Below are 13,780 nucleotides of genomic sequence, written 5' to 3'. Positions count from 1 at the left end.
CAGGAGCAGAACCATAGAAATGAAGACCACATGGAGGGTTAGCAGTGAGAGAGTGGGAGGCAGAGAAGGGGGGAGAAGGTACAGAGAATAAATAGCATAGATGGTGGGGAGAAAATAGACGGGGGAAGGGCAAGAATAGTATGGGAAATATAGAATCTAAAGGACTTGAGACACTTGGACATAAACTAAAGGGGGGAATGGTGAGGGAGGGGTGTGCAGGGTGGTGGGAAATGAAGGGGGAAATAGGACAACTGTAATGGCATAATCAATAAAATATATATTTTTAAAAGTGTTTAGGTTGCAGACAACTAATGCCACAAATATCTAACATTTATTATAGAGAAACAATAAGCAAATAGAAATGGAGTAAACCATGCGAGTGTGAAAATGACTTCAATATTTTCCACTGTTTCCCTTTCTCTATGTTCAAAGCAGGAATGTTTCCTCAAGATATAATAGCACTGAATAGTACCAAAGTTTCAAAATTAGTTTCTTTCTCGATTATTGTACTATCAAAATCACTTGGTTTAGAATATCTGTGCCACAACCTCTATTTTCCTTCCATAGAGGTTTTGGGATAATTTTTTTAGCTTTTCCATAGGAAGCTAGGCTTAATATAAACGTTTTTCCTTCAAAACTGACAAATATCCTCTGCTGGGTAAACACATTGGTTCTATGAGGCTACTGTCTGAGGATCCCGGCCATTCTGAAAGTTATACTAGTCCAGGAGCAGGTCCTGAACAATGAAGATTGAAAAGGCGCATGTTGCCTTTCAGGAAGACCTCCCTCGCCATTTTTTGGAATAGAAATGTGCACCAGTCAAGATCCTCCCTAGTTCTCCTCGATCCACCCATGGTGGATTATTCCTATTGTATCAAGTTAAAGGTCACTAGTGGAGCTCTTTTTAATCCACTAATGGACATTTTGAAATCTGTCTCTTTCCCAGTATCAGAGAATATAGGAGTCAGCCCTGGACATGTGCCTTTCAATTGGGTTCAAATGATGCTGTATCTAGAAGATAGCTTTTAACCTGTGATGTGGAATCGAGCTGTTTCCTACTTTCATTACACATACTTTTTTTCCTCTATATTTGGTTCTTTCTGTTTATTTCTGCAGGTTTCAGAGAGAAATAAGGCAAACCAACTCTCATTCTACCATTTTCCTCAACCATCTCTAATTTTAATATTTAAACACCTGATTATTTATTGAATATTCATAGAAATATTGATTAATATTGTATATTTAAATCAGCACAGCTATACACAATTAAATGTTGACAAGAAGATACCAAAAATGCAAATATCTAAAACTTCTTCTGGTAGTCACTGTGAGACTTTGGTCAAAATGTGAATCTTTGACCCAGACTTGAGACATCTTCTCACTCACTGCCTCATTGGCCGCCTGCTTAGTAGGAGTCTTGGCCCTCTCTACATTTGGTAGGACCCCACAAGAACACAGAAATAACAGGGAGGTTAACTATTTAACCTGCACATACTGGGGATAAGCGTCCACTAACAGGTATGGTGAATAGGTGGGTAAATCAGTGTGAACTGAAATCATAAACAAGTGAGTAGTTTGCACAACACCTAGTAAGAAATAAGAGTAGCAGCAGTACCTTTTCAGAATATGAACTCCATGGTTAGATGCTACTTAGCAGCTAAACCTGGACCAAAGTAAGTATGCCCGAAACAGCTGGGCCTGGGTTACCAGACTACTCCATAACTCTTACTGCAATGGACCACTCCTGTGTATATCCCACAAAAATGCCTGTCCCCACAAAAGTCCCTACCTGAACTTTCCCATTTCTGCCTCTCAGTTTTACCCATTCTTCAAGGTTCATTTAAAATTCTTTATCCTCCATGAAGCCCTTGTCCTTGTTTTCTCCGGTCAAAACGAACCTTTCCCAACGGTGCATCTCTATTTTACCACCTACTCTACATTCATTCGGTAATCACTACACAGCACATACTACCACACACACCACCACTCTGAGGGTTATGGACACAGTGCTGAGAGGGGCACAATTCTTGTTCTGTGTGCTCATATTCAAAGGGATGACATAAAATAACACATAAAAGTAATTTCATTTCAAACAGAATTTGCTTCTGTGAAGAAATTTTAAGCCAGGTAAAGAGTATGGTAAATACAGTGACCCTAAAGGGGGTCAAGGAAGCACTTTCTGAAGTAACATTTAAGCAGACAACCAAATATGGTGACGGTGTGACCTCGTTAAGATGGGGTGGAAGCCTCCCAAAGAAACAGAACAGGTGCAAAGGCCCAAAGGCAGGAATTAAATGTTGGCTTATTTAAGGACCAGCAAGAAGGTGAGTGTTGCCTAGAAACCTGGGAGGCAGGGGTGAGGGGAGTGGAGGGAGACAAACTTTAGAAAGATAGTCCAGGTGAAGTAGAGTGTTGCAGACTACACAAGGGACTTCAGTAATGAGGGCTGCATCTCTACCTGCCCTGAACACCTCAATAAACCCCTTTCTTTAATAAACTCCCATCCCCCCACCCGTGCAATTCTGTTGACTCTCTACCATGATGCCCGGCCTGTTCCCGAGCTGCAAATTACACCACCCACGTCAGGTGCAGCACTGTCCCCTCTCATCCAGTCCACAGTGAGCCATCATGTAACTCAAGCAAGCCAAAGGCTTTAACCATTGCCGTACTATCTTGTGCCAGGGGCTATCCGCACTCTATTTACCACCTGTAATGAGAGTCCTCGTTTTCAACCAGGTGGTGCATAATTCAGGTCCAAAATCCTATCCCAGCATCTGTTTTCTTGGACCACTCCTGGCACTAAATGCCACAAGTCAGGTCCAACTCTGGAGGGATAGTGTCACGCAGGAGTGTTCTTGTGATAACAGCTGAAACTGGGAAGCAACAAAAGCAGAGCCAGACAGAGGGAGACACTGAGCCACAATCCAGTCTCAGTGGAGATCTCAGCCCTCTGGACAGGAAGTCATGAACCCAGGAAGACTCTCCAGAGTTGTTTCAAGCCTTTACACTGGAGGTCCCCAAACCCCAGGCCGCGGACCAGGGGTGGTCCACAGCCTGTTAAAAACCAGACCATGAGCAGAGCGCACCTGAGTTCCATGCCTCCCACCTTGTCTAGTCTACCAATCCCTTGTGCCCAAAAGGTTGGGGACCACTGCTTTATACCCTACATATCAATCAACACCAGAGATGGGCCACTCTGGGGAGGGGACATGACTTGGCCAAGGCAGCTCTCTTCACCTCAGATCATACCCACAAGGGTCTGGCACCTCTGTGCTTTGTGCCAGCTGCCCACCCAGCATGGGGGGAGTAAGTTCTTCCTGAAGGTATGTCTTGGTAATATATAATGGTGTTTATCATAGAAACTATGTCTAGCAGTAAATAATGGACTTTATAATAATGTTTTAAAACACACATACAAATATACACACTAAAAATGTCGATGTTCAACTATTTGTAAATGCCTAAAAACTTTCAACTTAATTGTTTTTATAAACCCTGGGTCAACTTAGAAGGCTATGATAAGAACCAAATACCAGGAGAGCCCTGGCTGGTGTAGCTCAGTGGATTGAGCATGGGCCTGTGAACCAAACAACCATGGTTTGATTCCCAGTCAGGGCACATGACTGGGTTGCAGGCCAGTTCCCAGTAGTAGTAGGGTACCCACGAGAGGCAACCATACATTAATATTTCTCTCCCTCTCTCCCCCTCTAAAGATAAATAAATAAAATCTTTAAAAAATACCAGGAGAGACTGAGTGCTCACGTCACACCTGGCACTCGGTAAATGTTTTTAAGTTAAATCTAATAAAACTTGGCCATCAATGTTTCAGTTTGAAAATTTACACACATTATAAATCTAGCATCGTAAATAAATAGATGTTTACATGGAAACTCATAACAGAGAAGTTCAGTGAGGTCTCCAGCTTCATTCGTCAGAGTTTATTAAAACAATAAAGAGATTTTTAATGAAGGGTCTGTTCATAAAGGAGGACACAGGGTTTGGGAAAAACCACAGGGAGAATGAAGCGCCCCGTGACTGGCCATAGCAGGAAGCCGCCAACACCCTACGCCTGAGGGAGCAAGGGAAGGAACAAGAAGGAACTGGAAGCCAGCAGGGGACGGCTGTCTGACAGGAGCTACGGCCTTCGGCAGAGGGTAAAGGACACAGCCTACCTGCCCAGTGGCCCAGCAGACAGAGATGGAGGGGAATAAATTCTCCGGCTCCGTCTCCTCTCACCTTCCCATCTCTTGCCAGTGTTTCCCACTGGCCAAACCCACTGGAAGTCAGAGGACATGAAAGTCAGCATCCTGGGCACAAAGGAGAGTGGATCTGTGGAGATGCAAACTATCCATCATAGCAACCTTCACTACTGCTTACTGAAATTAAGACAGAACAGTGTGCTTTAGATATAGTCAGGTATGTGTATCAGTGCAAATGAAAAGGTTGCTCTCTAAAGGGTACTTTGTTGATTCAATATTGTCAGCTTTGGTGGAGAGGTGCGAATGGTTAGTGCTTTGGTTCCCACCTTGGCTAGGTGTGCCTGCGGATATTGCCAAAATCGGAAAGGGCCAAGGAACAAAGAGAACATAGAAGTGGAGCAGGGAAAAGAAATAGCACATCTTTCAAAGACTTAGGTGCTTCAAGACTCTTTGGGGGAGAATTTGGAAGGACTATCCTCTCAAGCGGTGGGCCCTGAGCACATGCCACGGCTCCTCTGTGCCTTGCTTTGCTGGTCACACAGGAGCTGCCACAGAGAAACTACCCAGCTGCTCTTCTGGTGCGGAATCCCCATTTAACTTGGGTTTTCTCTCTTCACGGGTGATGAGTGCAAACACCAATACTGACAGCATGTGCCTTGTGTGCCACCAATACCTCTTGCACATGCACTTACAGGGTTACCGCCGTCTCTGGAAAGAACACAGTCCACGTAACTGTAAGGCCAGACAAGGGGCAGTGGAGTCCGTCACAGCAAGGGTTTGCACACGCTTTCTCCTCAACTAAAGACCTCCTGAGCTGGACTGTGATCCCTCAGGGAAGAAAGAACAGATTTTAAGTCATGATTCTAACTAAAATATACAAATGTCTCAAGTCAAAGAATCTCAAGGCCACAACCAGCACGGTCCCCAGTCCCTCAGCAGCCAGAGTCGACCCCTAAATCACGCTGTGGTTGAAGAGGAGAGCCCAGCTCCAGGTGCTCCTTCCCCTTCTGACTTTTCCAGAGGCCTGGGCTCTGGTCAACCCTCTCTCTAAACTGTTTGGGCATCAGATTGAAGCATGTGCTTTGTAAAATTACTTCCAATCCTAAAGTGATCTTGAGAACTTTCCTTTCAAACCAGTGGTTTTTCATTTTATCCAGAAAGCTTGACTGGTGTTTGAAAGTGCATACAACACCACCACCTAGTGGACCGAAGGCAGGAAATAGTGACAATACAGACAAATTAAATGCAATTTCACAAGGAGAAAGTTAAGTAATTATGTAGAACACTTCAGGTAGTAGTTCTTAACTTTTTGTAGACTGTGGGCACCTTGGAGAATATAACAAAAAGTATAGACCTCCCCACACCCCAGAAATGCAAAATACACTTGTAGCAAAATTCTGCATACAATTTCAGGAAATACATGGCCTTCTCCATCTCTTCCCAATTACACATGGGCCAAAACTTAACAGCCTCCATTGTGTACATGTTATTTCAACCATGGAGAAAATAAAAAATGATCCTATAATCATAAGGAATCAATAGATGTTGTAACAGATGTATGTCTTTTTTTCCAATCTAACTACGACCCACACCCCCCTCCTAGTTGGGGTGATGCTTCATTGTACTAGGCTGGGGGGGAGGCAGGGGCCCAGTCCCCAGGGCAGAAGAGGCCCGATCCTTCTGCTTCCTGCTCCTTAGCAGGAAGGCACTTCCTTGGCCAGTCATTTGCTCCCATTAACCTTGATTCTTGATTCTTTAGTGTGACGAAAGCACAGAGGAGGCTGGAAAATCATTGAAGAACAAGTGAGAATGTAGCGTTGACAGTGTCCAGTGGCAGCAAAGCCAGGGTGAGGTTCTGGCCCGGCCTTCCCCTGCCTCTAATTCTGTCTACCACGTCCCTATTTCCTTATCTGGTTCTTCAGTCCCATCAGTTCTGCTCACTGTTTGACATCCTTCCAATAAATCCCTTTACTGCTTACGTCACAATGTATTACTTACTATTAAGTAACAGCAATTTTTTTCCTTTTTATTGGATTTATTGGGTGACATTGATTAACAAAATCATACAAATTCCAGGAGCACTACAAAGTTTTTTGTTGGTATGCATATCAAATTCTTAGGGTCAACCAAGGTAACTGTCCTTCAATGCATATTCCATCACTTACCTAAAGCAAAAGACCAAAATCTAACTAAAATTTCCAGAACTCACACCTTCTGTAAAGACGATCAAAGCACTGACAGTACATTAGAGCAGCACAGTCCAGGCTTACAGGTGCGCTTCTCTCATCTGAGGGCCCTGAATTTTGCTGGTTACTCAGTCCTTCAAGAAGTCATGCCTTGTTTTGTTACTTTCCCTGCATTTCACACCAGAATTTAATATAATCTCAAATCCCTTTTGAAACAAGAGTATTTTATAAATTTATATACTCAGATTAAAGTATCTGATAGATGATGGTCAAGATGAAATAAGAGTGGGTTAAACAGGTTTTTAGGGGCAAAATCCTAAGTATAGAATTATTTTTTTAAAGTATTGTCAAATGAAAGAGAAAAGAACCACCAATATTGAAAACAGGTGGTTTTTTGTAACCCAAACAAAATAGGCCCTAATTTTGAAAAGATTATTTCCCTGATACAAAAATTAATTTAAAAAAATTTACCCAGGTATAGCTAGGACCATTTCCATACCCAACTCATTCTGTTTAAGAAACTGTATTAATGTAGTACAATTATTCATACCTTTTTATCCAGTAATACCATTCCTGGGTACCTGTCCTAATGAAATTATTTAAAATAAGGAAATGTTTGCAATAATACTATTCACAATAGAGAAATTAAAATAAAGTTATAAATTTTATTAGAGTAAATGAATATATTATTATATCGGCATTACTCTGAATCAGAAGTCTGCAATAACATAAAGGAAACATTACCATGTAATTTTAAGTGAAAATAAATAGAATAAAATGTTCTGTACTATTAAAAAAACAGGCAAAATTCATATTCAATAATTAATTTTTGTCATTATTTTCTTCATTGCTTAGTGCTTTCTTAAATATTTGTTGAATGTCTACTACACACTGTGTAAGACAGATTATAAAATTGAAAAATTCTGAACCTCCAAGGAGTATATAATCTGAGGATAGAGCAGAAGGAGGCAGATATGAAAACAGTCATAAAACATTATGATTGCTATAATGAAAATATGCAGTGAAGAAAAAGCTATGTCAATACCTAGGGGTGGAATGTGGTAAGTGTATGTTTAACTTCCGTTTTTAAAGGCCAAATGATCGTCTAATGTGGTTATATCTTCTCTTATTTAGTAGGTTGTCTCTTCATTTTGTTGATAGTTTCCATCACGTATAAAAACACTTCAATTTGATATAGCCCTATTTGTTTATTTTTTCTTTGTTTTCCTTGCCTGAGGAGATAGATCAGAAAAAAACACTGCTAAGAGAAAGTCAGAGATTTTACTGCATATATTTTCTTCTAGGACTTCTATGGTGACTTACATTTAAGTCTTCAATCCATTTTGAGTTTATTCTTGTATGCAGTATAAAGAGATGGTCTAGTTTCATTTTTTTTTGCATGTCATCTATCCAATATTTCCAACACCATTTATTAAAGAGACTGTCTTTACCCCATTGTATGTTTTGGCCTTTTTTGTTAAATATTAACCATATAGATGAGAGTTTATTTCTGGGCTCTCCATTCTGTTCCATTGATCTGTGTGTCTGTTTTCATGCCACTACCATGCTGTTTTGATTACTATGGCCTGGCAGTATAGTTTGATATTAGGTGACATGATTATCTCCAATTCTGTCCTTCTTAAGATTGCTTTGGCTATTTGAGGCCTTTTGTGGTTCCACATAAATTTTAGGATTATTTGTCCTAGTTCTGCATTATATGCCATTGGTATTTTGACAGGGATTGCATTGCTCTGAGTAGTATAGGCATTTTAATGATGTTAATTCTTCCTATCCATGAGTACAATATATGTTTCCATTTATTTTTATCCTCTAATTCTTTCTTCAATGTCTTATAATTTTTTTCAACTACAGGCTTTTCACCTCCTTGGTTAAATTTATCCCTAGGTATTACATTCTTTTTGATGCAATGGTAAACTGCATTGTTTTCCTAATTTCTTTTGATCATTTGTTACTTGTATATAAAAATGCAACCAATTTCTGAATATTAATTTTGTATCCTGATAGTTTAGTGAATTCATTTATTAGTTCTAATAGTTTTTTGGTGGAATCTTTGGGGTTCTCTCTATGTAGTACATTACATCTGCAAATAACAGTTTTACTTCTTTCCAATTTGGATATTTTTTTTCCTTGTGATTGCTGTGGCTATGACTCTCAATACTATGTTGAATAAAAGTGTTGAAAGTGGATATTCCTGTTTTGTTACTGATCTTAAAATAAAAGCTGTTAACTTTTCCCCATTGAGTATGATATTAGTCTTGGGTTTGTCATATATGATCTTTATTATGCTCATGTTTCCTCTTTCCCCACTATGCTTAGAGTTTTTATCATGAATGGATGTTGGATTTTGTCAAATGCTTTTTCTACATCTAATAATATGACTACATGATTTATATTTTTCATTTCATTTATGTGGTGTATCATGTTAATTGATTTGTAGACATTGAATCAACTTGTATCCCCAGAGTGAATTCCATTTGATCATAGTGTATGATTTGCTAGATGTGGTTTGCTAATATTTTGTTGAGGATTTTCGCAGCTATATTTTCCAGGGGTTGATTTCATTCACTCGTTCACTCATTCACTCATTCATTCATTCATTCATTGTAGTGTCTTTTTCTGGTTTTGATAATACTGGCCTTATAAAATGAATTTGGGAGCCTTTTCTCTTCAATATTTTGGAATAGTTTAGAGAGAATAGGTATTCTTATTTGAATGTTCGGTAAAATTCATCTGTGAAGCCATCCAGTTCAAGACTTTTGTTTGTTGAGAGTTTTGTTTTGTTTTTGTTACTGACTTGATTCTCTTAGTTATTGTTCTGTTCTGATTTTCTTTTTCTTTCCCAATTCAGTCATGGAAGCCTGTGTGTTTCTAAGAAGCTTATTACTTTTTCCAGGTTGTCCATTATGTTGGCATGTAATTCTCATAGTTCTATTTCTTTGGTATCAGTTGTCACTTGTCCTCTTTCATTTGTGATTTTATTTGGGTCCTCTCTTTTATTTCTTGCTGAATCTGACTAAATGTTATCAATTTTGCTTATCTTTTCAAAGAATCATCCTCAATTTTATTGATCTTTTGTATCATTTTTAGACTATTTTGTCTACTTTCACTAATATTTTTTATTACATCCTTCTACTTTGGGCTCTGTTTTTGTAGTTTCTTTAGATGTAAGGTTAGATTGTTTATTTGAGATTTTCCTTATTTCTTAAGGTAGGCCTGTGTCACTATGAATTTCCCTCTTAAACTGCTTTGGTTGTCTCCCAAGGATTTGGAGTAATTGTGTTTTTATTTTCATTTGTCTCAAGGTATCTTTTGATTTCTTCCTTGATGTCATTGTTAACCCAGTCACTGTTTAGTAGTATGTTATTTGGCCTCCACATGTTTATGTTTTTCAGTTTTCTTTTAATTTCTTTAATGCATTTTTTCCATTAACATTTTCTTCTTGTGATTGATTTCTAGTTTCATACCATTGGGATCAGAGATATGCTTGATAGATTTTCAATCTTAAATTTATTGTTTTGTGGCCTAATATATGGTTTATCCTAGAAAATGTATAAGTTGTACATGAATTGCTACCCCAGCTTTTTTTCTTTCCATTTCCATTTACTTCCATCTGTGTCTGCTTTTGATATGAAGTTGTTCCCTTCTAGGAAGCATATGCATGGGTCTTGTATTTTTGTTTTGTTTGTTTTTACCCAAACACCTCGTCTTTTGATTGGAACATTTAGTTCATTTAAAGTAATTTTGATAGTTATGTAGTTGTTGTCATTTCATGGTTTTATTTTTGCAGTTCTGCATTCCTTTCTTAATCTCTTGCTTGTATGTTAATGTGTTATGTTTGGATTCCTTTCTCTGTATTTGTATATTTCTTACAGACTTTTGGTTTGTGGTTCTCACGTGCTTCATATATACCAACCTATGTTTATAGCAGTCTATTTTTATTGAGAAATCAACTGACAGTCTTATGGATGTTCTTTTGTATGTAACTGTTTTTCTCTTGGTGCTTTTAAGATTTCCTACTTGTCTTTAACCTTTGGCATTTTCATTATGATGTATGCTTGTGTGGCCTATTTGGGTTCATCTTTGGGATTCTGTCTGTACTTCCTAGACTTATGTCTAAGAGAAGGAAGTGTTCAGTCATTTCTTTAAATAGGTTTTAATCCCTTGTCCTCTCTCTCTTCTCCTTCTGGTACCCCTAAAATGTGAATGTTGGGACACTTGGTATATCAAGGGTCCCTTGAACTATTTATTCTCAATTTTTTAGATTCTTTTTTTTTTTCTGTTCCAATTGGGTGTTTTCTACTACCTGGTCTTCCAAATCACTGATTCAACCCCTTATTCATCTAATCTACTGTGGATTCCCTGTATTTTTCATTGCAATCATTGTATTCATTTCTGATTAAGCCCTTTTTGTTTTCTCCTTTTCTTATGATTCGTCTCTTTGCTGAAGTTCCCACTGAGTCCATCTATTCCTTCCCTAAGTTCACTGAGCAGCCTTATAACCAGTGTTCTGAACCCTGCATCTGGTGGATTGCTTGCCTCCATCTTATTCAGGTCTTTTCCTGGAGCTTTGTCCTGTTCTTTCATCTGGGACATGTTTCTTTATCTCCTAACTTTGGCTGACTCCATGTGTTTGTTTTTATGTATTAGGTAGATCTGCTTTGTCTCCTAGTCTTAGTAATGTGGCTTTATGTAGTAGATGTCCTGTAGGACCCAGTGGCATAGTCTTCCTGGTCACCTGAGCTGGATGCCCCAGGAGTGTCCTTTTTGTTGGGTGTATGTGCCCTCCTGTTGTTGAGCCCTGATTGCTGTTGGCACATCAGTGGTGGGAATGGCCTCATGCTAACTGGCTGTGAGAGCTGCCCATGACCACAGCAGATAAGACAGACAAGTTGTTTTGCCAGGCCTGACCCTATAGTTTGAGAGTTACTTTAGCAGAGTTCTAGTGCAGCCAAGTTCACCCGTTGAGATTGTTGCTTGTGGAGCTGATTGGGTAGTACTTTGCTATGGTCTGAACCAGCCACCAGGTACATTGGTTCTGGAGCCTCATGGGAGAGGCTCTGGTGCAGGTCATAGTCAGCCATTGCTTGTGCCTGGCTTGGCACTGTCTGGTAAGAACTACAAAGTGACCTAGGGTAGGTTGCCACTTGTGCTGGGCCAGGAAGAGCTTGGGTAAGCCTATTCTATAAACTGGCATTAATTTCCAGTAGTGTCAGTCTTCCTGGTCACTCCTAGAACCCTTTGGTAGGCACTACAATATAAGCTGTGGCCAGCTGCCACTTTTGCCAGGTTTGTGGCCCCTTAATTGAGGCAACATTCCAAGCCAAGACTGGCTACTGCTTATGCCAGGCTTGGGGCCATCTAATGGGAGTTATAATGCAAGTTGAGACCAGTCAGAGCTTATAATAGGCTTGGGATATAGCAAAAGATATGGGGTACACCTAGCCCAGGTGCTACTTGTTTGAGGTCTGTGGGCCCTTGAGAGAATTTAGAAAAGTTCATAACATGATCTGAGGCTGGCCGCTTTGTGCAAAGGACCTGCTGGAAGAAGGTGGGTGAAATGCCATGTGGAGTGGTGCAAATGGAGTTAAGCAGGTTAATGTAGAGCTCAGACTTAGTGCCTGCCTATGCCAGGCCAGCTGACTGGGCTCAATTAAGGAACAGTGGTACCTGCTGGCAGTTCCATCCCCAGAGAAATCTGCCCTAACCCTTGCCCTTCTAGTCCTCACCCTCCAGCTGGTCAATTTAGTTCTGCCCCATGTGTCCCTTGCCCTTTTTGACCTGCTGCTCCTGTGCTAGAGCCCAAAGCAAGTAAATTTATGAATGAGACTGTGCTTGGGCCCTTTAATACCTGCAGCACTGAGGTGCCCAAGAGCCCTGCATCTCACTTGACTGCAATCCCTACTGGTTTTCACAGGCAGATGTTATGGGGACTCCTCTTTGTAGCAACAGAGGCCTAGACTAGAAAGCCCAGAGTGGGACTGGAGCCCAATGCTCCTCAAAGGAGACCTCCACAGCTGAGACATCCCTCACGATTCTGAATCACCATATCATGGGTGTGGGACCTGCCCCATTCCTTGTCTCTGCCCCTCCTACCAATCTTGAATGGCTGCTTCTTTATATCCTTATAGGACTTACATTGAGATAGTCCTCTGGTGATTCTTAATGATGGTTGTTCTATAATTTATTTGTAATTCTGATGTAGTTTTGGAAGGAGGCAAGCACAGTGTTTACCTAACTCTGCCATCTTGACCAGAAGTCTGGAAATGAACTTCGATATAAACAACTTGGATCAATTTCAAAGGCATTATGCTGAGTGAAAGTCAGTCCTAAAGAGCTACATACTGTATAATTCTATATATGTGATATTCTCAAAAGGAGAAAACTAGAATGTCAGAGAACAAATCAATGGCTGTCTGGAATTAGGGATAAGAGAGGGATATAAGTACAAAGGGATAGCATGAAGGAATTTGAGGGAGTGATGGAAATGTTTCCTCATGTGGTAAACGATATAAATCTGTACATGTGTTAAAATTCAGAGGTGTACATCTTTTTAAAATTTATGTTAATCCTAAAAGTTAAATAAATTTTAAAGAAAACTTCACAGTAAACCTAATGCTAAATGGTAACAACTAGTTGGCCACACAGATATTGTGAGACGAGCATTCCAGGTAGAGTGTGTGGCTAAAACAAGTCTCTGCGGCAGGGACATGCCTGCGATAGTCAAGGAATAGTGCAAAGGTTAATGTGGCGAAAGTGGAATGAGTAGGGAGAAGGTCAGAGACAGAACGGGGGACCAGGTCATGTAAGGTATTTGTGCCATTATAGAGAGTATAGAGAGTTGGGCTTTTAAGTGAAATAGAAAGCACTGTGGGGTTTTGAGCAACACAATACTATTAACTCATTTAATGTTTTAAAGTTTCTGCTGAAAACAGATTGGTGGCAGCAGAGAGAGTCAGAAAAGAGAAGACATCGTAGAAGCTGTTTCAATAACCCAGAATGATGGTGGCTCAGTTCAGAGTGGTTGTAACAGTTGTGATGAGAAAGAGCTGAAGTCTAGCAATATTCTGAAAGCAGACCTAGGAAAGCTTTCTGATGGACTGGACTGAGAAAAAGAAAGGCACCAAGGGTAACTCCAAGTTTCTGACCTGAGCAAGCAAAACAATGGAATTGGCATAAACTGAAAAAAGGACAGAAAGGTTTGGTAGAACAAGCTGTGGGGAAACAACTGTAGTTTAATTCTGAATATGCAGAATTTGAGATTTTTTAAACTGCCAAGTGGATATTTCACTCTTGGCTGAAAGACCAAGAAGCAGCCAGGAGCCTTGGGCATATTGACACTGTGTGGTCCCTTGAGTGGAGTGGGACTGTGGAGAG

The sequence above is a fragment of the Artibeus jamaicensis genome, unplaced genomic scaffold (assembly GCF_021234435.1).
Source record: "Artibeus jamaicensis isolate MK-2021 breed Jamaican fruit bat unplaced genomic scaffold, CSHL_Jam_final contig_402, whole genome shotgun sequence".
NCBI lineage: Eukaryota > Metazoa > Chordata > Mammalia > Chiroptera > Phyllostomidae > Artibeus > Artibeus jamaicensis.
The sequence above is the reverse complement of the archived record's forward strand: the minus strand, read 5'-3'. Positions refer to the sequence as shown.